The sequence below is a fragment of the Lissotriton vulgaris genome, chromosome 11 (genome assembly GCF_964263255.1).
Source record: "Lissotriton vulgaris chromosome 11, aLisVul1.2, whole genome shotgun sequence".
Classification (NCBI taxonomy): domain Eukaryota; kingdom Metazoa; phylum Chordata; class Amphibia; order Caudata; family Salamandridae; genus Lissotriton; species Lissotriton vulgaris.
The window spans coordinates 307,320,842-307,346,809 of record NC_141699.1 but is presented as its reverse complement, the minus strand read 5'-3'; positions in this window follow the sequence as shown (position 1 = coordinate 307,346,809).

The window sequence follows — 25,968 nt, the reverse complement described above, 5'->3', positions numbered from 1 at the left end:
CACGGAGTCTATGGGGCTGCTGCTGCAACATTTGACTATCCTGTTCGACTGTGCCTATTCAATGGAGACATCGATACCTTCTGCACTGCAAAGTGCTATTGCTTTGAAAATGCAGCTCCTATTATGTGTTGGCTCTGTTTGGGACTGGCGACGTCCATTTTGTCCTTGGACATTTCTTCATTACAGAGTGCGGCCATTTTGCCTCATTGTTCTCACTGGGGCGGGCTTTCTCTTTCTCTTCGAAGGTGGTGGCTTCTCACGGGGGGTGGGTACGTGGGGACGTCCAAGATCGGGCCAGGGCTAGGTGGTTTCTTTAGTGGAATGGACGCATTGACGGGCGGGGACTAGGTTGGGACTGCTTTTGTCTGATTTGTTCGCACATTTAGAAATGACTCTCCCCATCTGCAGTTCTGCTTGTTACTTCCGTTGTGCTGATGATAAATGGGGTGGGGGATGCTTACGGGGCCGGTGGTGACCGGGAGTATGTGGAACTGACCTCCTCCCGACTTTTCTGAGAGTTGAAGATTAGGATGCTCTTTTCTCACTCTCTATATCTTGGATATTATAGTATTCTTTTTTTTTTTTTTCTTTCTTTTCTTTTCCTTCCTTTCTTCTTGCTATATTTCGGGTTTATTGGGCGACAGACACACTGCTGGGGGGGGGGGGTGGGGGGGGGGGGCAGGCCGTAGCCTCTGCATGCGTGTAGGGTGGGGGGTTAGAATTTAAGTTTCTAGTTTCAGTTTCTATGGTGCCTTATTTTTTCCTTTCACTTTTGTTTTTCCTCTTTCTTCTGTCTTGGTCCGTGTCTAGGCCTACTAGGGGATGGGTGGCGGCGGACATTGGGTGGGATGTTAGGACTGATACCCTTGTTGCATATACTTTTAGCTGCCATGCCGTCTGGGGGGGACTTGATTGTTGGGTTGTTAGATTGCGTGGTGAATTGTAGCTAATGTCATGTTCCACCTGCACGGACTCTGCCTTCTTAGCCTATTATTTCTCTTTCATGATTAAGAAAACGTACAAATTGAATTTTAATAGCTGCAAGAAAAATTTTAAATTAACCTTCATTGATCCTGGGACATGGTATCACGGCGCTTTACAGTGTAACTCTTAAATACTTGCTGATGGTAATGACGTATTACTGTGTCGCCGTATTGCATGCACTGGTGCTTCATGAGTATTTGTGGCCGGCCTGATGGTTGTGGGCCCGTATTTGTTCTTTTCTTGATGCACAATAAAGGTTTTCAAAAATAAAAAAAAATAAAAAAAAAAGAAAGCCCACTGTTCAAGTGATGTGGCGAGGACAAAGATCTTTGTCACTGGAGATGCTTGAGGTGAGGGATACTTGGTGCTCTAAGATCTTTATGTGAGGAAGCCAACAAGCCTTTGCAACAGCAAGTGGACGCGTTGCACAGGGGGTCAGTTCATGCGGCTCTGACGAGGAATACTGGCCTCAAACCACAGGCCTTGGAAGGTTTCCTGTATGGAGCACAGGCACAGACATTCCAGCAGCCAGGCAGGGTGAAGAGGAGCAGCAGGAGTCTTCCCGGTTTCAGACTTGATGCCCAGAGCGAAGTCCAGAGTGCCAAGACGGTCGAAATTGAAGTGGTGTCTGGAATGAATCGTGTCCCACAATGAATTTAGGCACCACCCTCGGGTAAGCCCTTAAATACCGTAAAGAAAGTGTTGGGACGATTCATGGTTCCCTCCCAGGGGAGGGCTTGGACAGTGGGGAGGATACTCCAATGTTCTTTGTCTAGTTTCACGACAGAGCGGGAGTCAACGGCTCCCTAAGCTGGTTTGAACTGGACTATGCATGGAGTGTACCAAATGTGCCCCTCAAGCAGACTGAGTGGAGCTGGCAAGTGCTCCCACCCAGCCCCAATACACTAAATCCTGTCTGAGAGGTGTTCACATCTCTCTGTGACAGGATACCTATTGTTCTGCCTTTCCCTGCTCGAGATTTGCATGTAGCCAGGTTCTGAGCTGGGATAGTGCAGTGAGCTAAAAAACGGTGATGGATCAAGCCCTGATCTTTGGACTGGGTAAGAGTGGTCTGCTTAATTCAGACACTCTGTTCATCACCACCCCCTTTTCTGAATCATCGAGCTTGGCTCAGCAGCAGGAGGGCAAAATCGTGTCTCTGGTCGGCAGAAGCCATGTTGTGCTGTCCGGGTCTAGAAGACTGGTACAGGGAGCACTGAGGACCTACCAGAGGGACTCTGTGGTGCTTAGACTCATACCCCCCACACCCTTTACATGATAGGGTTTGTAACAGCCAGTTTCGAGATGGTCATCGCGTAATGACGTGGTGCCCCTCTATATGTTACACGTCTGTCTCACAATCTGGGAAAATAGACTCAGTAGCCATGTCCTACTCATGCAGGGGCACCCTCAGACTTAGAACCGAGCACCCTGCCTCCAGGAATAAAAAAGCCTGCTTTAGGGAAGACTTATATGTTTTAAGTGCAGTGGCCTTAGAAATAGGGAATCTTATATATTTCGGAAGTTGTGCTAGCACCAGCTTACTCAGGCTGCAATGGCAGGCATGCAGTTACAGTTTGAGTGGTCCCTCAAGGGTGGCATAATGCATGCTTCAGCCCATGGGGGACCCCTGGGGTACCTATGGCCTAGGTACCTTAGTACAATATACTGGGGACTTATAAAGGCACCCCAGTATACAATCTGGGATGTGCCTAAGTACTTACCATAACAATTTAGGGGAGAACTAAGAGAAACTGGGGCCCTGATTAGCAGGATCACAGTCAAACTAGTCAGAAACAGCATAGCACCAGGCAAAAAGTGGGGGTAACCATAAAAGCAGATCCTACTTTCCTACACAACCTCCCCCCAAACATAAGGAGGTGAGACTAACCTTGCCCAGTTGAGTCTTTAAGTGGCAATATGTGGAGAGTCCATCTGCATTGGCATGGTTACTCCCAGTTCTATTTTCCACTGCATAGTCCATCCCCTGTAGGGAAATGGACCACCTCAAAAGTTTTGGGTTTTCTTTCTTCATCTGTTTAAGCCATAAGAGGGGCTTGTGGTCTGTCTGAACAATGAAGTGAGTGCCAAACAGGTATGGCCTCAGCTTCTTAAAGACCCAAACCACAGCAAAGGCTTTCCTCTCATTGGCTGACCAATGTTTCTCCCTAGAGGTCAACCTTCGACTGATAAAAGCTACTGGTTGATCGTAGCCCTCTGCATTAAGTTGCGATAACACAGCCCCTAACCCTATCTCAGATGCATCTGTCTGGACAATAAAGCTTTTAGAGTAGTCAAGACTCTGCAGGATGGGAGTAGTGCAAATGGCCTGCCTCAGGTCATCAAATCCCTTTTGACCACTGAACTTTCTTGGGCATTCTTTTTGAGGCAAGATCATTAAGGGGAGTCACAATGGACCCATGTCCATTAACAAATCTTCTGTAATACCCAGTAAGGCCCAAGAAAGCTCGGACCTGAGTCTGTGTAGTGGGAGCAACCCAGTCAACAATGGTCTGGATTTTGCTCCTAAATGGTTGAACTTGGCCGCCACCTACCAGGTGGACCAAGTACACAACCTTACGCTGCCTTATCTGGCACTTAGTGGCCTTGATAGTGAGGACTCTCTTTTGCAGCGCCTCCAGAACATTTCTGAGGTGGACCAGGTGATGCTCCTAGATGGAGCTAAAGACAGCTATATCATGTAGATATGCTGCACTACAGGCTTCCAGACTTGTGAGGACTTTGTTCACCAACGTCTGAAATGTGGGAGTTGTATTCTTCAGACCGAAGGGCATTACAATAAATTGATAATGCCAACTAGGGGATGAGAATGTTTTTTTTTTATTGACATCCTTGGCTAGTCTGATTTGCCAGTAGCCAGCAGTCAGGTCAAACGTACTCAGAAACTTGTATGAGACTAAAGTATATATAAGTGCATCTGCCCTTGGAATAGGACGAGTGTTAGACCTGGCACCATTGGTGTGGGTCTCCCTTCCATTTTTGTTGCTGTGCCTCATGTGTTTTGCAGGTGTTAGCTGCTCAGAGCACTGTGACACTGCCAATCAGTGCCACAGTGCAAGTGCTCCCTATGTGTAACATTGCTATGTTGATTGGATTCCATGTTTGGCTTATTTGGTTTACTGTCAGTCCCTAGTACAGTGCACCAGGAGTGCCCAGGGCTTGTAAATACAAATGCTGCTGGTGGGCTTGCAGCACTGGCTGTGCCACCCACAGAAGTGGCCTGGTAAAATGTGTCTAAGGTCTGCCATTGCAGAACCTGCGTGCAGTCTGGTACTGTCATGCTGACTGCGCAAGTGCACCTACTTGCCAGTCCCGAAACCTTCCCTTAACTTCATATTAGTCACCCTAAGGTAGGCCCAAGGGCAGGGTGCATTGTAAGCATAAGGTAGGACAAGCCCTGATGTGTGTGGCATGTCCTAGTAGTGAATTACTGCCATTTTTGTTTTTCACTATTGTAAGGCTACCTGTTCTCCATAGGCCAGAATGGGCTGCCTGAATTATTACACTCTATATTCCTAGCAGACTCAGGAAACATGGTAGAAATTCAAATTTAGTATGCCTGAACTCAGGACAATAAAATACATCTTTTAGTAAAGTTTATTTTAATATCCTGTGTTTGCAAAAACACTTTTAGAAAGTTGGTCTTTGCTTGCCTAACCATTTCAGCCCGCCTCTGCCAGGATGTGTATCTGCTGACTGGTTTCTGTGTGTGACAGGGCTGGAGGGATTCCAGGAGACAGGCTGGGCAGCCAGGTGGTGAATAGAGAGATTACATCCAGATGGGTGGGAGGAGTGCACCTAGACTATGAATAGGGCTGTGCTCTGCCACCACAATGCTGGCTCCACATCCTGTGGAGCGTCTGATGTCTCTGCCCTGCAAACTGAAAGAAGAAACCAGAGTCCTGTAAACAAAGTGCTCCAGAACTGAGCTGAACTGGGCAAAGGCCCCATGGCCTGCAAGAACAAAAGAAATGTGGTAGAAATATTGGAGCCCTGCTCCTAAGAAATTAGATCCTGCTTGAAACAAGAAGAACCTCTGCTCGACAAGAAGGAACTGGGAAAGCTGCAAGGAGGAGTACTGTCCCTGACCTGGGGGATTAGCCTGCAGTGGTTGCCTTGCTGTGAAAGGAGAGGAAAAGACTAACAGAGACTTTGCTCAACTTGTGACTTCAAAAATCTCCAAGGGCTTGTGGGTGAGCGTGCCCCCTGAACGGAGTCCCAGGACTATTGGACTCCTCCTGCCTTCCTAAAACCTGCTGGATTTGCCAAGATCTGCCTGCCGTGGGAGTCGCGATCTCTGTGCGACTCGTACTCTTGCCTGCTCAGAAGTACGTGTCTGGCCGCCCGCACCGTGTGACTCTGCTCCTCAACTCGAGCCGTAGCTTCTTCCTCCCCCCTTCGAGCCGCACTGTCTGACTCGCACTCCTGCCGCTGGCTCGGGACTAGGAGCGCACCGCCGTGCACCGCGCTCGTAAGGTCCCCGGCAGCCCCGCACTCCAAGAGCTCGACCCGTACGCCTCGTACTGGCCACCTCGTGCCGCGCTGCGCACATCACCCAGGCATCCCCGCTAGGAGGCACGACACGGATCAACGCCGCGCACAGTGGACGCATAAGAAACCCGGACCGCCAGCATCGCTCCCCGGAGTCCCGCGCCAATGCCTCGCCCTGAGATGCCTGCAACGAGCCGGACTCAACTCTGGAATCTGCCGACCCCGTCCCTGGTTTGCCTTCACTCCTGCCAGTGCTTCATCCACATCGGACGCATTTTTAAGGTACTGTGCTAAGATTCGCCTCTGTTACCAGATGCGCGAGGTGGACACCCGAGTGTCCGTCTCGCGCATCTGACTCTGTGGCTGCATTTCAACCCCGCAGGGTCGAACGAAGAGACTCGACTCACACAGACTATTGAATTACGCCTTTTTCAGTAACAAAGAACTCTTCTCCTAAAATAGTATTGTGGCCTCATTTTACAACGTTATTTGGGTCTTGTGCTAAGCCTTATATAAAGAATACTTATTTTTGAGACAAACCCCTTGTGGTATCCCTTTTGTGGTGTTGTCATTGAGTCACTGTATGTGTTCACAAATGCTTAACCTGTAGCACGCTTCTGAGATAAGCCTTGTCTGCTTGCGCCACACTACCTAGAGGGTGAGCAGGGGTTATTTTAGAGGGTGGTCCCCTTATCCTGACTAGAGGAGAGGGTCCATGCTTGTCACAAGAATTTACCTGTGCCAACCAGAGACTCCCAAATCTAACAACGAGCATCAGTCCTAGTGGCCGCATTGAGACCTCTGTAGTCTACACAAAACCTCATTTCTCTTTTTCCAACCTTAGTATGGGATTTTGGCACAAGGACTACTGGACTAGCCCAGGGGCATTCCGAAGGCTCAATGACCCCCCAATTCCAGCATAGTTTGTACCTCTGTCCTGATGCAGTCCCTGATATGCTCAGGCTGTCTGTAGATTTTACTCTTCACAGGCAGACTGTCACCTGTGTCCAATTCATGGGTACACCAGGTAGTTTTACTGGGTGTCAGGGAGAACATATGTACTGATTGAGGACTTGCCTGCAATCAGTCGGCTGTTAATAAGTGAGGCTGCCTGCCAAGGCTACTCCATCTACTGAACCATCATCTGGCTTCTTAGAGAGGAGATCATCAGGAAGAGGGTCACTCTCTTCCTCCTATTCCTCATCAGTTGCCATTAGCAAGCCCATGTCAGCCCTTTCTACAAAAGGTTTCAGGCAGTTCACATGCAGTACCCTATGGGGACTTCTTGGAATACTTAGGTCCACAAAGTAGGTGTCTTTGCCCTTTTGTTCAAGTTTGTTGTGGGATCTACTCCACTTATCTTGGATAATTGCTGGGGCCACAGGCACCAACACCCACACTTTGTGACCTGGCTGGTAGTGGTAAACTGTCAGGACAGCCTTTTGCTCAGGCCAATCTTTTTGAAGTTCTTGGCTGGCCTCCAGGTTTTTGCTAGCCTTCTTCATGTACAAAGCCTTGCTGGAATAAAGGCCAAGGACATAGTCCACAATGTCCTGTTTAGGATATATGAGAGGTTGCTCCCAGCCCTCCTTCAGTAGACAAAGTGGACCTCTAACTGGATGTCCAAACAGAAGCTCAAATGGGCTGTAGCCAACCCCCTTCTGTGGAACCTCTCTGTAGGGAAAGAGAAGGCAGGGTAGTAAGACATCTCATATTCTACTAAGCTTGTCTGGGGTCCCATGATCCTACTCTTTAGGGTCTTGTTGAACCTTTCAACAAGCCCATTGCATTGTGGATGGTAGAGTGTGGTAAACTTATAGTTTACTCCACACTCGTTCCACATTTCAGTGATGTAACTTGACATGAAGTTGGTACCTCTGTCAGTTAAGACCTCCTTAGGGAAGCTCACTCAGGAAAAGAGTCCCATGAGGGCCCAAGCTACCACAGGAGCTGTGGTGGTCCTAAGGGAATAGCTTTTTGGTACCTAGTAGCATGGTCCACCACCACTAATATGTAACTGTGCCCAGAGGCAGTTGGAGGGTTTAAGGGACCAACAATGTCAATCCCTACCCTTTCAAAGGCGACCCTTACCAAGGGGCGTTGAATTAATGGGGCCTTTGTGGTGCCACCTGACTTACCACTGGCTTGGCAAGTGGCACAGTTGTGACAAAACTCCTCTGTGTTTTCAGACATATTGGGCCAGTGAAAGTGAGGGACAAGCCTGTCCCAAGTCTTACTTTGATCTAAGTGTCCTGCAAGAGAAATATCATGGTCCACGGAGAGTAGGAAACCTCTAAACTTCTTGGGTATTACCAACCTCCTGGTGGCACCGGGCTTGGGGTCTCTACCCTCAGAGTATAGAAGTCCTTCCTCCCAATAGATCCTATAGGACCTACTGATAATCTCTGCTGCCTCAGCAACAGCTTCCTGTCTTAGGGGTTCAAGGGAGGGGCAGACCTGCTGCTCCAAACTCAGGTCTGCCCCGGAAGGGCTCCTGCCCCCAAGAACTCTGCCTGGAGAGGCCCAAGTTCCTCTGGAGCAGTTCGTTCCTTCACAGGGGCTGAGATTACCTCCCTCAGGAGGCTGATCTTCACTGAGAGTTTGTGAGGACGGCAATTGCTTACCCTTCTTGCTCATTCTCTTGAGAAGCACTCGCTTCATTTTTTCAGGATCCAATGTTTGGTCAGTGGAGAGCTGTTTGGCCTGAGCCATGGCGACATCAAACACACTGGCAGAAATGCCCATCATCTCTGCATGAGTCCTAAACTCTACTTTAGCCCAGGCTGAAGTTCCCAGATCATTTCCCAACAGATAATCTAAAGGTTCTCTATCACCTTGATGTTAAATTTACATTTGTCAGCCCTAAGAATGAGGCCGACATCTTGCAACTTCTTCAACACAGACCTCAGCCTCGTATCACGTTGATCTAGATCAACACCAAAAATGAGTATGTCATCTTGGTACACTTTGATACCCTGAAGACATCCAATAATGCTCTCCATCACCCTCTGAAGCTTGACCTGGTGGTAAGCAGAGGTTAGGTCTAAGGAAGAAAAATGCTTTGCCCCTTCAAGGGAGCACAACATCTCAGTTATGTTGGGTAAAGGGTAGTGGGCAACAATAACCGCTCTGATAAGGTCTCTCAAGTCCGCACAGAGTAAGGTCTCACTGTTGGCCTTTTGGGCCATCACCACCGAAGAGACCCACTCTCTTGCCTCAACTTCCTGAATGATACCCTTGGTCAGGAGCTTATCCAGTTCAGATTTCATGCTCTCTCTTACCAACAAGGCTACATTCCTAACCTTGGAAACTTTTGAAACCACATTTTGCTTAATCTTTATATGATGTACATAGTTTTTAAAACAACTTAGGTCACTGGAAAAAAACTGCAGGGAAATCAGTGATCCAATCTTGAGTGAGGTCATCGACTACCCTCACAGGTAGCAATTCTTTTAGACACACAGGAGGATTCTCACTGGGGTCAAGAAAGACATGCAGATCCCTTTGGTGAAACCAACTTATGAGTGAGTCACCTTTCATTGAGACATAGATCTTCCATGGGGTGACACTCCCTTTGAAATCAATTGTGCCCCAAAAGTAACCTACTAATTCTATGGTCACCCCACCATAACCTTTTGGTCTGATGTCAGGTTTTAAAAGAGTGACTCTACCTAACCAATTGCACGCATAACAAACTTTAGGAACAAGTGTAATTTTGGCAAAAGAGTCAAATAGCAATTCTACAGGGGCGTCATTAACCAATACCAGTTCTTGAAGCCCATCACATGTATTTTCTGCAACTTGACAAATGATAACCTCTTCCACATCCTCTTTGAAAAGTTCAATATCTCTGACCTTCTTGTGATCCTTGCCTGACCTACAGCTCTTGGAGACATGACCTTTTCTCCCATAAGTTTGGCATAGTACCTTCCAGCCTGGACAGTCCTTAAAATTGGCCATGTGACCGGAGTCACTGCATCTGAAACATTTCCCTTGAAAGCTCTTGTGAGAGGGCTATTTTTGAGATGACCTAGTTTTTGGTTTAGCACTCTTATCTACCACTACTTTAACCTCAAAAGTTTATTTCTTCTCATCTGCAGAGTCCTTCTTTATAATGTCAACACGTGCCTTGGAATGTTCATGACTCTTGGTAATGGTTATGACTTCAAAGAGTGGGAGTGTCTTTTTGCAATAAAGCATCCCTCGTTTTGTCTTGTACACATCGTAAGATAAATAGATCCCTCAAGAGCTCTTCCAAGGTGGAACCAAAGTTACACGTAGAGGCCAATTTGCGCAAAACTGTTATTTACTGCTGAACCGACTCCTCTTGCCTTTGCATCCTTCTTCCAAAATGCTACCTCTCAAGAACACTACGTACTTTAGGGAGATAGTGTAGGTCCAGTTTTAATGCAAATTTGATACTCATTGAGAGTTGCAGAGTCTCTATTGGAGAGCTCAGGAAGATGTTCAAACACTTCTTGACCCTCTGACCCTAAACAATGCATGAGGAGAGAGGTTCTCCTCTCAGCGCTTAAAGAAGTACCACAAACCTGAGCATAATGTGCATATACCTTTTCCATTTTTTCCAGGGAAGGTGGGGGGGGGGGTCACCTGGAGATGTTACGAAGAATGGAGGTGTAGTAACATTTTGCCTAGTGTAAATGCTATGTGAACTGAGAACAAGTAATAAGACAAAATACCACAATAACAAAATAAGCGTGCTGAAGAAACTTGATAAATATCCCTATAAAGTAAGTACAGCTGTGCGCATTAGTGAATGTAGTAGTACTGTGCGCGAAAATGAGCTGAGCGCATCAGTGAAACATAGACAGGCATACTGAGATAATGTATTAAACAGTAATAAACAGAGTAAGCTGTGTGCATCAGAGTGGAAGCCACACACACAATGGTAAGCTGTGTGTCTCAGCGTGAAGAACACATACTTGTGTCAGAAAAGAAGTTGTTGTTAGGATGACTAGAGATTACCTCTTCTTTGTAGTGATCCACACAGCTGTGCGCAACAGCGTCGAAGAAACGTATAATCAGGAAAAGGACACCTTCAACATCAACCTACCATGCAAATTACACAAAAAGCAGCTGTGTGCATTAGCATGCCAAAGAAATATGCACTGACAAATTTGTCATATGCCAAATAGCCCAAATGCAGCAGTCACAATGGTTTGAGTGTCCGATGTAGATAACGCTTGCAGAACAAGCATTTGCAATGCAATGGGTCTCGCCTTTGAGACCTTATACGTTTTTAGCCATGCAGCACAATATGCTGGCTGCTGTAATATCTTCTGTTGTTTAACATGGAGGCTTCAACACTAATAGGCACATTACCATATCATGCAATGTTTGAGATAATATTTGCAAAACACTTGCAGCGTCTCTGTTAGAGTGGAAGTGACCTAGTTAAATACATCACCACTGCATGGTGCATGCGGCTTCTTCGTGTTTCACCTCTTTTCTGCCTGAGTCCAGGTCTGTGGTTCAGTCAGTCTGAGGCTGTCTGTGGCATACCCTGTTTCAGTCTTGAGGGGCTGGGGGCTGGAGGCTGGTGCAGGCTACTACGGGGCTCCGCTTTTGTAGTTCTGGCATCTTCAAACTCGCCTCATTTCCTGGTTTACAGCTGGCAGTGATAGTGGGCAAGTACTAGTTGGAGCCCTTGTTTCGACTCTTATGCTGCTGTCGCATTTCGGTCTCTTACATGTCGTTGGTTTTGGTTCCTGTTGGCCCTGGGCTGTAAGCCGGGAACAATGACTCCGGGTGAGTGTTGTTTTATTGTGTATATATGTATATGTTTTACTTTTCCGGTGGGGTCTCGGTCACCTGTTGCTGCAGTAGGTCTGTGTTTGCCTCACAGTTTTCATTGATTGTTACTAGCGATTTATTTCTTCAAAATGGGAGCAGTTTACTCATTGATTCCATCCATTACGGACTGGGGTTGCCTAACCTGATTCTTGGCCCAGGGGCTGATGGAAACTTGTGTTTTTATACTACTTTTGTTGCTTCTGGTGGCTGAGTGGACTAATGCATCCACTGCAGGGGCCCATCTTTGACCCCTTAGTCTCAGGTTCAATCCCGGCGGGTCCTCTCTGCTTTTTCGTCCACCTGAGGTCAATACACTGAGTACCATAGTGTGGGTACCAATATCCACCTGTTATTCAGTGCCGAGATTCCCTGTTCAGGGTGATCGTGCGCTTTAAAGTAAGACATGTTTTATTATAAGCCTTCTGGGTGTCGTACGTACCCTCTGATGTGCGCTGCATGACGCAGCTTTGGGCACTTCCAGGTGTTCTAGCAGTTTTTCTTTCTTATTGGGTTCCATGAAGGGTTCCATGGGGTAGTGCTCCGTACTTCTTGCGGTGCTGTTGCCATTGTTTGTCCTGGTGGTTGCACTTACTTTGACCATTTGCCCTATGGGTTGTCTGTTCATGTCTGGATGTTTTTTCTGGCATTTGGAAGTGTATTGCGGGGCTGTGGCTTTGTGGTGTTTGCTGTATTTGTCCCTACTTTTTCTTCCCTTCCGGGCTTTGGCGGTCGGTCTGTCCATCCTGTTCCCACCTGCTCTCCATGGTTGTGCGGGTTCTGGCCCGGTCGGTCCCTGGTGGTGCGTCCACCTGAGGTTTCCAGTGCTTCCTGGCTTTGCAGGCAGCTCTTGTGCCCCCATCCTGGCCTGGCTTCTCCTCCCTTCCTGGGAGTTGGGGCTCTGTTAGGGTCTTCTGTTGCCTCTCTTCCCGTCCTGGGTGGCCTCTGTCACGGTTCCTTGGGTCCTGCCCACTACCGGGCTGCTCCGGTTGTCGGTTATTGGGCTCCCCTGATCATGTCCGGAGTGCTGGGCCTACAGCCTCCATGAAAGCATCTGTTCTCGTCTATCTCATTAGTTGTGCTGGGTCAGGCTTGTTTTGTGCCTATATGGGGGACCACCTGGGTGTACCGGTTGCAGTTGTCTTCTGTTTTCCCCTTTGTTTTTTGGCACAGTTGTGCTGTCCTTTACTGGGTCACTTGTTCTGGTTTGCGTCTATCTGCCTTTTTGTCCTGCCTCCCTCCCTTGGCGCTTTCCTCTGGTCTCTTTTGCTTGCGGGGGTCTGGGCTTGTCTGGCCTGGATAGGGCATTTGACCTGTTGGTGGTGCTCGCCGGGGTGTTTCTCCCTTGGTTTATGCTGCTGCGAGTGTTGGACCGTGGAGCTCTGGTTTGATGGTCATTATTGTGCTTCGGGGGGCACATTTGCACAGGCCATTTGTTTTTGTTTCCTGCCACGGCTTTCGAATTTACCCAAGGTGGTATGTTTTCGAACGGTGCTTTTAATTGTCCAGATTCAGAAAAGGGGGTGGTGATGGACAGAGTTTCTGAATTAAGCAGAATACTCCTACCCAGTCAACAGATCAGGGCTTGATCCATCACCGTTTTTTAGCTCACTGCACCATCCCAGCTCAGAACCTGGCTACATGCAAATTAGTCTGTCCCTGTCCCAGTGCATCATGGGAACAGGGCAAACCAAACTACCAAGCCAATTCTTATACTGGGAAGGAAACAAGCTTCCGGGGACCGGTTTCTGGCATTACAGCCGTCATCGGCCCGGCTTGCTTGAATCCTGATGGTGCAATGAGCAAGGGACTCACATCTGAGTATACCCTTCCACGCTTATGGTGGACAAAATGATTCAGAAAAGGGGGTGGTGATGGACAGAGTTTCTGAATTAAGCAGAATACTCCTACCCAGTCAACAGATCTGGGCTTGATCCATCACTGTTTTTTAGCTCACTGCACCATCCCAGCTCAGAACCTGGCTACATGCAAATTAGTCTGTCCCTGTCCCAGTGCATCATGGGAACAGGGCAAACCAAACTACCAAGCCAATTCCTATACTGGGAAGGAAACAAGCTTCCGGGGATCGGTTTCTGGCATTACAGCCGTCATCGGCCCGGCTTGCTTGAATCCTGATGGTGCAATGAGCAAGGGACTCACATCTGAGTATACCCTTCCACGCTTATGGTGGACAAAACGATTCAGAAAAGGGGGTGGTGATGGACAGAGTTTCTGAATTAAGCAGAATACTCCTACCCAGTCAACAGATCTGGGCTTGATCCATCACTGTTTTTTAGCTCACTGCACCATCCCAGCTCAGAACCTGGCTACATGCAAATTAGTCTGTCCCTGTCCCAGTGCATCATGGGAACAGGGCAAACCAAACTACCAAGCCAATTCTTATACTGGGAAGGAAACAAGCTTCCGGGGACCGGTTTCTGGCATTACAGCCGTCATCGGCCCGGCTTGCTTGAATCCTGATGGTGCAATGAGCAAGGGACTCACATCTGAGTATACCCTTCCACGCTTATGGTGGACAAAACGATTCAGAAAAGGGGGTGGTGATGGACAGAGTTTCTGAATTAAGCAGAATACTCCTACCCAGTCAACAGATAGGGGCTTGATCCATCACCGTTTTTTAGCTCACTGCACCATCCCAGCTCAGAACCTGGCTAAATGCAAATTAGTCTGTCCCTGTCCCAGTGCATCATGGGAACAGGGCAAACCAAACTACCAAGCCAATTCTTATACTGGGAAGGAAACAAGCTTCCGGGGACCGGTTTCTGGCATTACAGCCATCATCGGCCCGGTTTGCTTGAATCCTGATGGTGTAATGAGCAAGGGACTCACATCTGAGTATACCCTTCCACGCTTATGGTGGACAAAACGATTCAGAAAAGGGGGTGGTGATGGACAGAGTTTCTGAATTAAGCAGAATACTCCTATCCAGTCAACAGATCAGGGCTTGATCCATCACCGTTTTTTAGCTCACTGCACCACCCCAGCTCAGAACCTGGCTACATGCAAATTAGTCTGTCCCTGTCCCAGTGCATCATGGGAACAGGGCAAACTAAACTACCAAGCCAATTCTTATACTGGGAAGGAAACAAGCTTCCGGGGACCGGTTTCTGGCATTACAGCCGTCATCGGCCCGGCTTGCTTGAATCCTGATGGTGCAATGAGCAAGGGACTCACATCTGAGTATACCCTTCCACGCTTATGGTGGACAAAACGATTCAGAAAAGGGGGTGGTGATGGACAGAGTTTCTGAATTAAGCAGAATACTCCTACCCAGTCAACAGATCAGGGCTTGATTCATCACCGTTTTTTAGCTCACTGCACCATCCCAGCTCAGAACCTGGCTACATGCAAATTAGTCTGTCCCTGTCCCAGTGCATCATGGGAACAGGGCAAACCAAACTACCAAGCCAATTCTTATACTGGGAAGGAAACAAGCTTCCGGGGACCGGTTTCTGGCATTACAGCCGTCATCGGCCCGGCTTGCTTGAATCCTGATGGTGCAATGAGCAAGGGACTCACATCTGAGTATACCCTTCCACGCTTATGGTGGACAAAACGATTCAGAAAAGGGGGTGGTGATGGACAGAGTTTCTGAATTAAGCAGAATACTCCTACCCAGTCAACAGATCAGGGCTTGATCCATCACCGTTTTTCAGCTCACTGCACCATCCCAGCTCAGAACCTGGCTACATGCAAATTAGTCTGTCCCTGTCCCAGTGCATCATGGGAACAGGGCAAACCAAACTACCAAGCCAATTCTTATACTGGGAAGGAAACAAGCTTCCGGGGACCGGTTTCTGGCATTACAGCCGTCATCGGCCCGGCTTGCTTGAATCCTGAAGGTGCAATTAGCAAGGGACTCACATCTGAGTATACCCTTCCACGCTTATGGTGGACAAAACGATTCAGAAAAGGGGGTGGTGATGGACAGAGTTTCTGAATTAAGCAGAATACTCCTACCCAGTCAACAGATCAGGGCTTGATCCATCACCGTTTTTTAGCTCACTGCACCATCCCAGCTCAGAACCTGGCTACATGCAAATTAGTCTGTCCCTGTCCCAGTGCATCATGGAAACAGGGCAAACCAAACTGCCAAGCCAATTCTTATACTGGGAAGAAAACAAGCTTCAGGGGACCGGTTTCTGGCATTACAGCCGTCATCGGCCCGGCTTGCTTGAATCCTGATGGTGCAATGAGCAAGGGACTCACATCTGAGTATACCCTTCCACGCTTATGGTGGACAAAACGATTCAGAAAAGGGGGTGGTGATGGACAGAGTTTCTGAATTAAGCAGAATACTCCTATCCAGTCAACAGATCAGGGCTTGATCCATCACCGTTTTTTAGCTCACTGCACCATCCCAGCTCAGAACCTGGCTACATGCAAATTAGTCTGTCCCTGTCTCAGTGCATCATGGGAACAGGGCAAACTAAACTACCAAGCCAATTCTTATACTGGGAAGGAAACAAGCTTCCGGGGACCGGTTTCTGGCATTACAGCCGTCATCGGCCCGGCTTGCTTGAATCCTGATGGTGCAATGAGCAAGGGACTCACATCTGAGTATACCCTTCCACGCTTATGGTGGACAAAACGATTCAGAAAAGGGGGTGGTGATGGACAGAGTTTCTGAATTAAGTAGAATACTCCTACCCAGTCAACAGATCTGGGCTTGATCCATCACTGTTTTTTAGCTCACTGCACCATCCCAGCTCAGAACCTGGCTACATGCAAATTAGTCTGTCCCTGTCCCAGTGCATCATGGGAACAGGGCAAACCAAACTACCAAGCCAATTCTTATACTGGGAAGGAAACAAGCTTCCGGGGATCGGTTTCTGGCATTACAGCCGTCATCGGCCCGGCTTGCTTGAATCCTGATGGTGCAATGAGCAAGGGACTCACATCTGAGTATACCCTTCCACGCTTATGGTGGACAAAATGATTCAGAAAAGGGGGTGGTGATGGACAGAGTTTCTGAATTAAGCAGAATACTCCTACCCAATCAACAGATCTGGGCTTGATCCATCACTGTTTTTTAGCTCACTGCACCATCCCAGCTCAGAACCTGGCTACATGCAAATTAGTCTGTCCCTGTCCCAGTGCATCATGGGAACAGGGCAAACCAAACTACCAAGCCAATTCTTATACTGGGAAGGAAACAAGCTTCCGGGGATCGGTTTCTGGCATTACAGCCGTCATCGGCCCGGCTTGCTTGAATCCTGATGGTGCAATGAGCAAGGGACTCACATCTGAGTATACCCTTCCACGCTTATGGTGGACAAAACGATTCAGAAAAGGGGGTGGTGATGGACAGAGTTTCTGAATTAAGCAGAATACTCCTACCCAGTCAACAGATAGGGGCTTGATCCATCACCGTTTTTTAGCTCACTGCACCATCCCAGCTCAGAACCTGGCTACATGCAAATTAGTCTGTCCCTGTCCCAGTGCATCATGGGAACAGGGCAAACCAAACTACCAAGCCAATTCTTATACTGGGAAGGAAACAAGCTTCCGGGGACCGGTTTCTGGCATTACAGCCGTCATCGGCCCGGCTTGCTTGAATCCTGATGGTGTAATGAGCAAGGGACTCACATCTGAGTATACCCTTCCACGCTTATGGTGGACAAAACGATTCAGAAAAGGGGGTGGTGATGGACAGAGTTTCTGAATTAAGCAGAATACTCCTATCCAGTCAACAGATCAGGGCTTGATCCATCACCGTTTTTTAGCTCACTGCACCATCCCAGCTCAGAACCTGGCTACATGCAAATTAGTCTGTCCCTGTCTCAGTGCATCATGGGAACAGGGCAAACTAAACTACCAAGCCAATTCTTATACTGGGAAGGAAACAAGCTTCCGGGGACCGGTTTCTGGCATTACAGCCGTCATCGGCCCGGCTTGCTTGAATCCTGATGGTGCAATGAGCAAGGGACTCACATCTGAGTATACCCTTCCACGCTTATGGTGGACAAAACGATTCAGAAAAGGGGGTGGTGATGGACAGAGTTTCTGAATTAAGCAGAATACTCCTACCCAGTCAACAGATAGGGGCTTGATCCATCACCGTTTTTTAGCTCACTGCACCATCCCAGCTCAGAACCTGGCTACATGCAAATTAGTCTGTCCCTGTCCCAGTGCATCATGGGAACAGGGCAAACCAAACTACCAAGCCAATTCTTATAATGGGAAGGAAACAAGCTTCCGGGGACCGGTTTCTGGCATTACAGCCGTCATCGGCCCGGCTTGCTTGAATCCTGATGGTGTAATGAGCAAGGGACTCACATCTGAGTATACCCTTCCACGCTTATGGTGGACAAAACGATTCAGAAAAGGGGGTGGTGATGGACAGAGTTTCTGAATTAAGCAGAATACTCCTATCCAGTCAACAGATCAGGGCTTGATCCATCACCGTTTTTTAGCTCACTGCACCATCCCAGCTCAGAACCTGGCTACATGCAAATTAGTCTGTCCCTGTCCCAGTGCATCATGGGAACAGGGCAAACCAAACTACCAAGCCAATTCTTATACTGGGAAGGAAACAAGCTTCCGGGGACCGGTTTCTGGCATTACAGCCGTCATCGGCCCGGCTTGCTTGAATCCTGATGGTGCAATGAGCAAGGGACTCACATCTGAGTATACCCTTCCACGCTTATGGTGGACAAAACGATTCAGAAATGGGGGTGGTGATGGACAGAGTTTCTGAATTAAGCAGAATACTCCTACCCAGTCAACAGATCAGGGCTTGATCCATCACCGTTATTTAGCTCACTACACCATCCCAGCTCAGAACCTGATTAATAACGGTGAGTTCCCATGCCTCCCTCCATGTCTGGCTATCAGCTTTATTTTTATGCTTGGTGGTTTCAGGCTAAAGGGTTGGGCCTGCCTGCCTCTTATAGAGGTCAAGGGTGTAATGGGTCGGCCATATTGGGAAGGGATGGGAGGCATGGGAATTTGACTTTTTTTCTTAGGAGGGTTCACTTTGTTAGGCATGTGGCGAGGAAATCTATACTCGGAGTAATGAAGATTACCCGTAGGTAACCGCGGCATTAACACAATGCAAAAATTGTAACGTCACACATAAATAGGAAGAAAACAGGGCAAGACAGCTAGTCTCCCCAATAGAAAAATAATGTATCTCCTTTGATCTCAATGTAATCGCCCCAAAAAGCCAATTAGTATCATACTCTTTGAAAATGTAAATGGTTGCAAAGCATGCTTTACCACTTGTCCTTGTGTAGCATGCCCAGAATAACCATGGCAACCCAAGATTTCCATCTCCTCTGTTGGTAGCCTTCGTGGCACTGGCTCTAATTCAGTGATTGCCTGCCAGGGATAGGGAAACCTTCCTATGTTCTATTGTCTGTCCCATCCTCTGCAGTTTGCAAATGAAAACAACCAAAACTATGAATATTTCCTTGTTTAAAGCACAGCCTTTCCAGAGTCCTTAATTCTCAAGTGATCCTGCATCTTGATTTCAGCTGCTTACAGAGACCCTGCCTGGGGATGGAGCAAGGAGGCATGACAGTAGTAACAAAAATAGAACTACCGAGTCAGTGTAGATCTGTGCAGTGGAAACTGTTCGCTCAGACTGAAAGGTGTGTTTAGAAATACAGTTTTCAGTTATCTGCCTTAACCATTAGAAATAATGTCAAAATATTCTGCAAATAGAGCAAATGCCAAATCATGAACTATTTTAAATTTCATACCAAAAATAAACGTTGAGGAAAATAACTGGAAGGCATACTTTGTTGCTCAACGATTTCCTGAAAGCGTGTTTGATGCATGGCATTTCATATCGGACCATACCATATTAATATGGCTGCCCCCTCTATGATATGTGGCCCAACGGCTTCTCAAACGGCCCGACCTGTAAAGTTCTCATTGGTAATCGGCTGCAGTTAGTCAATAACCTGTGTTTCCTGTTTGCAACAGATTAGTTACTGATTAGCAAATCTTAGTAAATCGGTAAACGAAAGCCATAAATGTACATTTCCATAAACACTCGAAGTGAAGGGGCCAGTAGCCTCGGGGGGATACAAATGATGCCATGTTATAATGAGGCATGTCTACCAAGCCTCATTATCAATCAGAAGACAGAATTTACGAAGGACAAACACAGAAGCAAATGAAAAATATGGACGGAGAGTGAGGGAAACTTGTCTCTCCATACTTGACTACTGCATGCCTCACAGAGCGATCAGCGCATGCGTGCTGCAGCTAAAGCTCAACCTAAAAATTGCAGGCAACAGCAGGCAGAAAAAGAAGATAGCGGCGACGTTGCTTGCAGTTGATGAAAGAATATGGCGGCTGGACATTGCACAAGCTTACGTAAAGGCCAGGCAGGAGCAGACAGTGCGCAGGAGGGCTCTGAAATTGTGGAGCATTGGAGGTCAGACAGCATCAGGCAATAATGGGAGGTGCTTCACATGGAGAGGGCCCAATAGGAAAGGGACTTCCCATGCACCTCCTTGCGAAATACAGTACATCCGGCAGGCTTAACACAGCAATGAGGCAGTGCGGCCAGAAGTAAATGAAATGACCCCCTACCGCTCCTTGAGGTCACCAATTCGCACGGTGTTCAAGACAGGACTCCGCAGTGCCCAGCGAAGAATGAAAGATGAATACGGTGAGGGAAGGCACACACAGTGTTTCACCGAGACCAAAGTGTGGGCTAATCTTCGAAGATGGTTGTTGGAGATCGTAAGGGAGGCTCCTCTTCCTCTTGAACTTTTATGGCTGTTGCGGTCTCCTATGGTCAATTGCAGTGCGTAGGTAACTCGTCGCCAAAATGTGGGAGTAGGTCTCTCAATGATGAGAGCTGAAGCATAGTTTCATAGATAATAACTTTAATTAGGACCAACAAGTATTGGGACCCCTTGCCAGCAGCAAGATGAAGATAACGGACACAACCAACAGTACAAACACGTGCCTGGCAACCTTCCCCACACCCGGAGCTGGAAGTTGTTGCTGACATGAAGGTTCAGAACACCATACCTTTGTAGACAGGTGTGCCAAGGGGGGGGGAGGAAGAGAGATCCTTCAGCCCTGTTGACATAACTGGGGTATCGAAAGAAGATGGTGAAGCACTTGCTAATAGCCTAGCCTCCCCCAGATGACTGGCAAAGACATTTCTTGGGCTGCCAAAGTACCACATTAGCGGGCAGTGCTGACAAACACGGAGAAAAGGCTGTGTTTGTGGGTCCGCTCGTGCCCCCTCTGAAACTCCTGGGAGGGTGTGGTGGGAACTGGGCTCCCAAAATTGACCAACATCAACGCTGGATATTGAGCTAAGAGCTGATTGGTCCCTGCATCGCCGGCTTGAACTCTGTCACTGCGCTGAATTAGCATTTTCTCCGCCAGACTTCTAGAGATAGGCAGAGCAGGGGGGAAGCAATCAAAATTGCCATTTGAATCCCGTAAATATGCTCACAACCTTAGTCAAGAAGACAGCTATACTATGGCAATAAGAGCAGGGAAAGAACAATCAAACAGAGAAGATGATATGAAGGTGCTTCTCCTAACAATGAAGCAAAGCCTCACACCAATAGAATGTTAAATAGATTCCATGTGCATTTGCATGGACTTTATAGCCCGAAAAGTAAAAAAGCATGATAGGTGTTTAGGGGAAACTGAGTGCAGAATATCCAAGTTAGAAGATTCCGCCACACAGAAGATCAAATCAACAGCATGGAATGCCTGCTAAGAGTTATAGCGACTAAGAATGAAGACTTAGAGGCGAGATAGAGGAGAAACAACTTAAGGATACTGGGGATTCGGTAAACCACAAACACTGGAAAAATGGGGAAATATGTGGAACGTCTACTTACCTCTACCTTTAAGAAGGATGCCTTCTCCCGCTACTGGTGGAGGTGAGAGCACACCTATCACTTACAGCTCGCCCCCCTCCTGGCTACCGCTAGACTCATAGTGTCAAACTCTTAATGTACCGCGACTAGGACAAGGCACACCGGATGGCCAGGGAGCAGCAAAATAACAAAGCGATCTATCCCGACAGTGGCATCCAGCAGGCCTTGAAAAAAATCCTCCCAGCCAAGAGAAAACTAACCTTGGGCGCAGTGCTTCGTTCCGTCCACGGAGTGTACTTAGTGTTGCCTACTTCGCGATTCGCAAAGTAGGCCTAGTAGGCAACACTACGCACACTCCATAGACGGAGCGAAGTTGCCCGCCACCCGCCTCCCTCCCGCCCTCTTCTAAATGCCTATTTTAATCTAAAATAGTGTAAAAGTAAATTAAAAGCACTTACCTGATATGCGTCGTCCCGTGGCTCCCTATTCTGCTTCGTGCCGACTTCTTCCAGCCACATGCATATGCGCGGGCGCCCGCGCATGCGCATTTTGCTGGAAGAAGTCAGTGCGAGGCAGAATAGGGAGCCCCAGGAGCCGCATATCACCAGGTAAGTGCTTTTAATGTACTTTTACACTATTTTAAATTCAATTAGTCGTGTAGAAGAGGTCGGGAGGGAGGCAGGCGGCGCGTAGTGGGGCTAAGCGAAGTGTGCGGGTGGGCATAGCTTCCTGCCCACTTCACGAAGCTTCGCGTAGCCCCACTACGTACACTACACCCAACCTCAGAGAAAACTTCAACAGGCCATCATCATCTACGCCATGTTATACATGGCCAAGCTTAAAGTCACACACATGGGGAAGCAACATTTCTTCATCAACCCACAGCAGGGAATGGAATTTCTCAAACGGGTGCCTCACAGTTCACCTCCAGCTATTCAAGCATCACCTGGATGCAGTCCATCATCTCTTATGTCGGATCCTGGTAGAGGGGCTCACCCGCCCCACTACGTAACATCGGTCTCTTAACAGCAGAATCTAACCCATCGGGCCAAATGCATGCATGATCATTTGTCAGATCTATTCTGCAAATCTAAGACTGGTTATATACTGTTGCCGATCGCACCAGACCCCACCATTTGCATAATGCAATAGAAATAAGGGAATACTACAACCACACAGAAACAACTGGTATAACTCTAATGGCTTATTCAAGGCCACATCAGCGGATGTTCCAGATGCTCTTGTTTACCCGAGGAGGATCGTCCTCACCCTTTGGCAATAACTCAGAAGGATATCCCTTTTAGGACTTACCTAAATTTTTCTTTTCTTTCATTACTTTCACCTATGCTCTTCTTTCCTCTCCTCCTCCTCTCCCACTTTATAAGGATTAGCTAGGCTGTACTGGCCATTCCAGTCTAAAATGTATCACTTGCTTTTCCCTCCTTTCCCACGTCTTCGTTCTTCTGTTGCTCATCTCTTGTTTCTTACTTTGTTGCTGCTTTCTTTGTTTGAGTTAAGGGACCTAACACCAATGTTGGTGTGGCTGGGGAGGGGTGACTGTCTCTGGCAACATTGGGTCACAGCTGTGGGTGGGGGAGGGATGGGTAGGGAGTTACTAAACTATGTGTGACATTTTACATTGTTCAAGATGTTTGCAATCACTCAACAGCAACCAACAGATGATATTGGCGTGTTCACTAGATCCCCATTCACTATAACTGATCACCTATGCAGTCAAGAATATAACTTCATGACGTGGAATAATAGAGGCCTGAGGGACCCCAGTAAGCACAGGCATATCCTTGCCTACTTAGGTAGGCATATCGTACATGCTGGCATGTTCCAAGAGATGCACACAAACCCTGCAAGTCAATTCACTCCACTCATGTTTTTTTGGGGAGGGGACCTAAACTGTACACTAAAACCACGCTTAGACAACTCTCATCACCAACCACATTACTATACCAATGCGCAGCGCCACCTGTAGCAGGTCAAGGAGGAGCACCAGCTTTTAGATGCCTGATGGGACAATGCACCCATCAGGGAGGGAGGACACTTATTTCTCGACACTGCATTCCAGAAGGTCCAGGATAGTCTGTTGGCTCACATCCACAGGTCTCAGTACCCACCAACCTCCCCAGAGCCACTGCTGACTTGACAGCTTCCCCAAATTGCGCTGTTAGATGCTCCTTTCAGGGAAGAACTACGGCAGAGAATCAAGGATTTCCTCCAGTACAATGTTAACTCTGTCCTGATGTTGGCTACAGTGTGGGAGGACTTTAAGGTTACTGTTTGAGGACTCTGTATCTCTAAAAGGGAAGGTATTTTACGCAATATTCACAAAGCCCCGGGGTAACTGGAAATGCAGCTAAGAAATTTGGAATCGCAACTGCATAATTATCAAAGGGTTGAACCACATGCTACATTCAGGGACACACTTACCAAATACTAAATTACCGTTGAACTGGAATGCTTGATCTGAAGTAGATATCATCAGGCCAGGCAATATGGGGAGGGTGAACATCCCGTAAGGACACTTGCCAAAATGACCCGCAAAACCTGTTTCTCAAATTATATCCTGGATATTAAAGATCCATGTGGACACCTCAAGGGGATACTGAAGATATCCCTCATACCTTCATCTCCTTTTACTCTCTATATGCCACTCGCAGGTTCCAGCCCTCAGACATAGATGCATACTTAGAAAATGTAGCCCTGGGGCGGATTAGTGATGCTCAGAGGGAATTCCTCTCAGCTGCATTTGAAGAAGATGAAATCAAAACTATGATCATGCAGCTACGGTGAGGATGAGTGTGTTGCCCAGGCGGCCTAACTGCCGAGTTTTATAGAGAACACACAGTTAGTTTGGTGCCCTTTCTAAAAACCCTCTATGAGGAAACTCAGGAGTTTTCCCACCCTCCATGCATTAAGCTTGAATTATTTCCCTTTTAAAACCTGGCAAACCAGCCAATGCCTTTGAATCATACAGCCCTTTGTCCCTGATTAAGAGCGATGCAAAAGTTCTGGCTAAGCTTGATGCCAACAGACTTAATGGAATCCCTGGTGCTGCCCGATCAATCTTACTTTATACCAGGCAAAGCAACCTCCCATAACTTGTGTACCCTTTTCTCAATACTTAAAGATATTGATCCGGGCCTCGCTGTGGTGGCGGTCTTCTTGAACGCCACCAAAGCTTACGGTTGTCTGGAATGTGAATTCCTCATGGTGGTGCTCAGGCAAATGGGTCTCCCACCATTGTTACTAACCTGGATAAAGCTGTTATTTCACCTACCGCAAGCACTTATTTACATAAATGGAGCATGCTCTTCTACGTTCTCCATCTCTCAAAGAACCAGGCATGGATGCCCGCTATGGCCCCTAATGTCTGCCTTAGCGATAGAACCACTGGCAGCTAACCTCAGACAGCACAATTGGGAGTATGAGCTCAGGTACCCTACCAGGCATGTATTGGTGTCTTACGTTGACAGTACGTTGTACATCAGTGATTAGGCATGGGCGGAAAATCCGTTCCGCTCGAAGATTTTGAGGATTTTCTGTAAATTCGCAATCCGCGAACTCTCGCGAATTTACCGAAAATCCGCAAATTCGCACGCCGCGGATTTTTTTGCTTGGTGATACAATATTGCGGCGTTCACTTACCGTCATTCAGCGTTTGCCGAGTTGTTTTTATCGATATTTTGCGAGTGCTGCGCCATTTTGGATCTTGCTGCGGGATCCCGCGGGAGTTTGGCGACGCATCGCGAGAGTTCGCAATTGCGAACATGTAGATGCGGCGGGCAGCAACAATCTCGCACTCGCGAAATTACAAAATTTGCAATTCTGCACAAGAAATCCACCAGCAAGCAGCATAAACCTTCTGAAAACGATGATTTTTATCAGAATAACTCCTCAGGTTGGCATTTGCCTGCACTTTTTTGGATATGAGGCCTTTTTTACTTTCTTTGGATCACTTTTGGATTAGAAATCAACTTTCACAAGTAAGTTTGTTTGGGGCATTACAGTTGCTGTTCTGCAGAAAAACGAGTTTTGCAAAACTGAAAGCACTCAGCAGGTGCAAAAGTTCACTCATCATTAGTAACCATTCCCTGTAGTGCTTCCTGAGGGGCCCCTCCAGAGTTCAGTTGCCTACGTTTGTTTGGGGCATTACAGTTGCTGTTCTGCAGAAAAACGAGTTTTACAAAACTGAAAGCACTCAGCAGGTGCAAAAGTTTAAACTCATCATTAGTAACCATTCCCTGTAGTGCTTCCTGAGGGGCCCCTCCAGAGTTCAGTTGCCTACTTTCAACTATTCTATGACCCTGCTCTGACCCTCACAGCAGGCTCATAGAATAGCTACAAGTAGGCCACAAAGGTCCTGGGAGAAAAAAATTGCACTGCAACAGAAAGCAAATTACAGATAAGGAAGCAGGTGCCAGACAGGAAGTTTAAATTCAGTGACACATTAATCAACCCCAAATTAATTCATGTCAGTTGAAGCAGGGCAGGTGCGCTTGCTTTTCCCCCCCATAATCTACAGTGATGAATCAGAGGGTGGCAGTGATGTACAGAGGGTGGCATGGGTGAATCAGAGGGTGGCAGTGGTGAAACAGAGGGTGCTGTGAACCTGTGATGATGAACCAGACGTAGAAACAACAAAGTTGCGACCGTTGCGAGCCGACAAGTAAGTTCGCAATTGCGAACTGGTACAAAACCCTCGCGAACCCCGCAGAAACCCTTGCGAACACACAGAAAAAACGCAAATTCGCGAATTTTGCGGATTGCGAGTTCGCAAATACGCAAATTCGCGAACGCCAGATTCACAAAATTCGCCCAT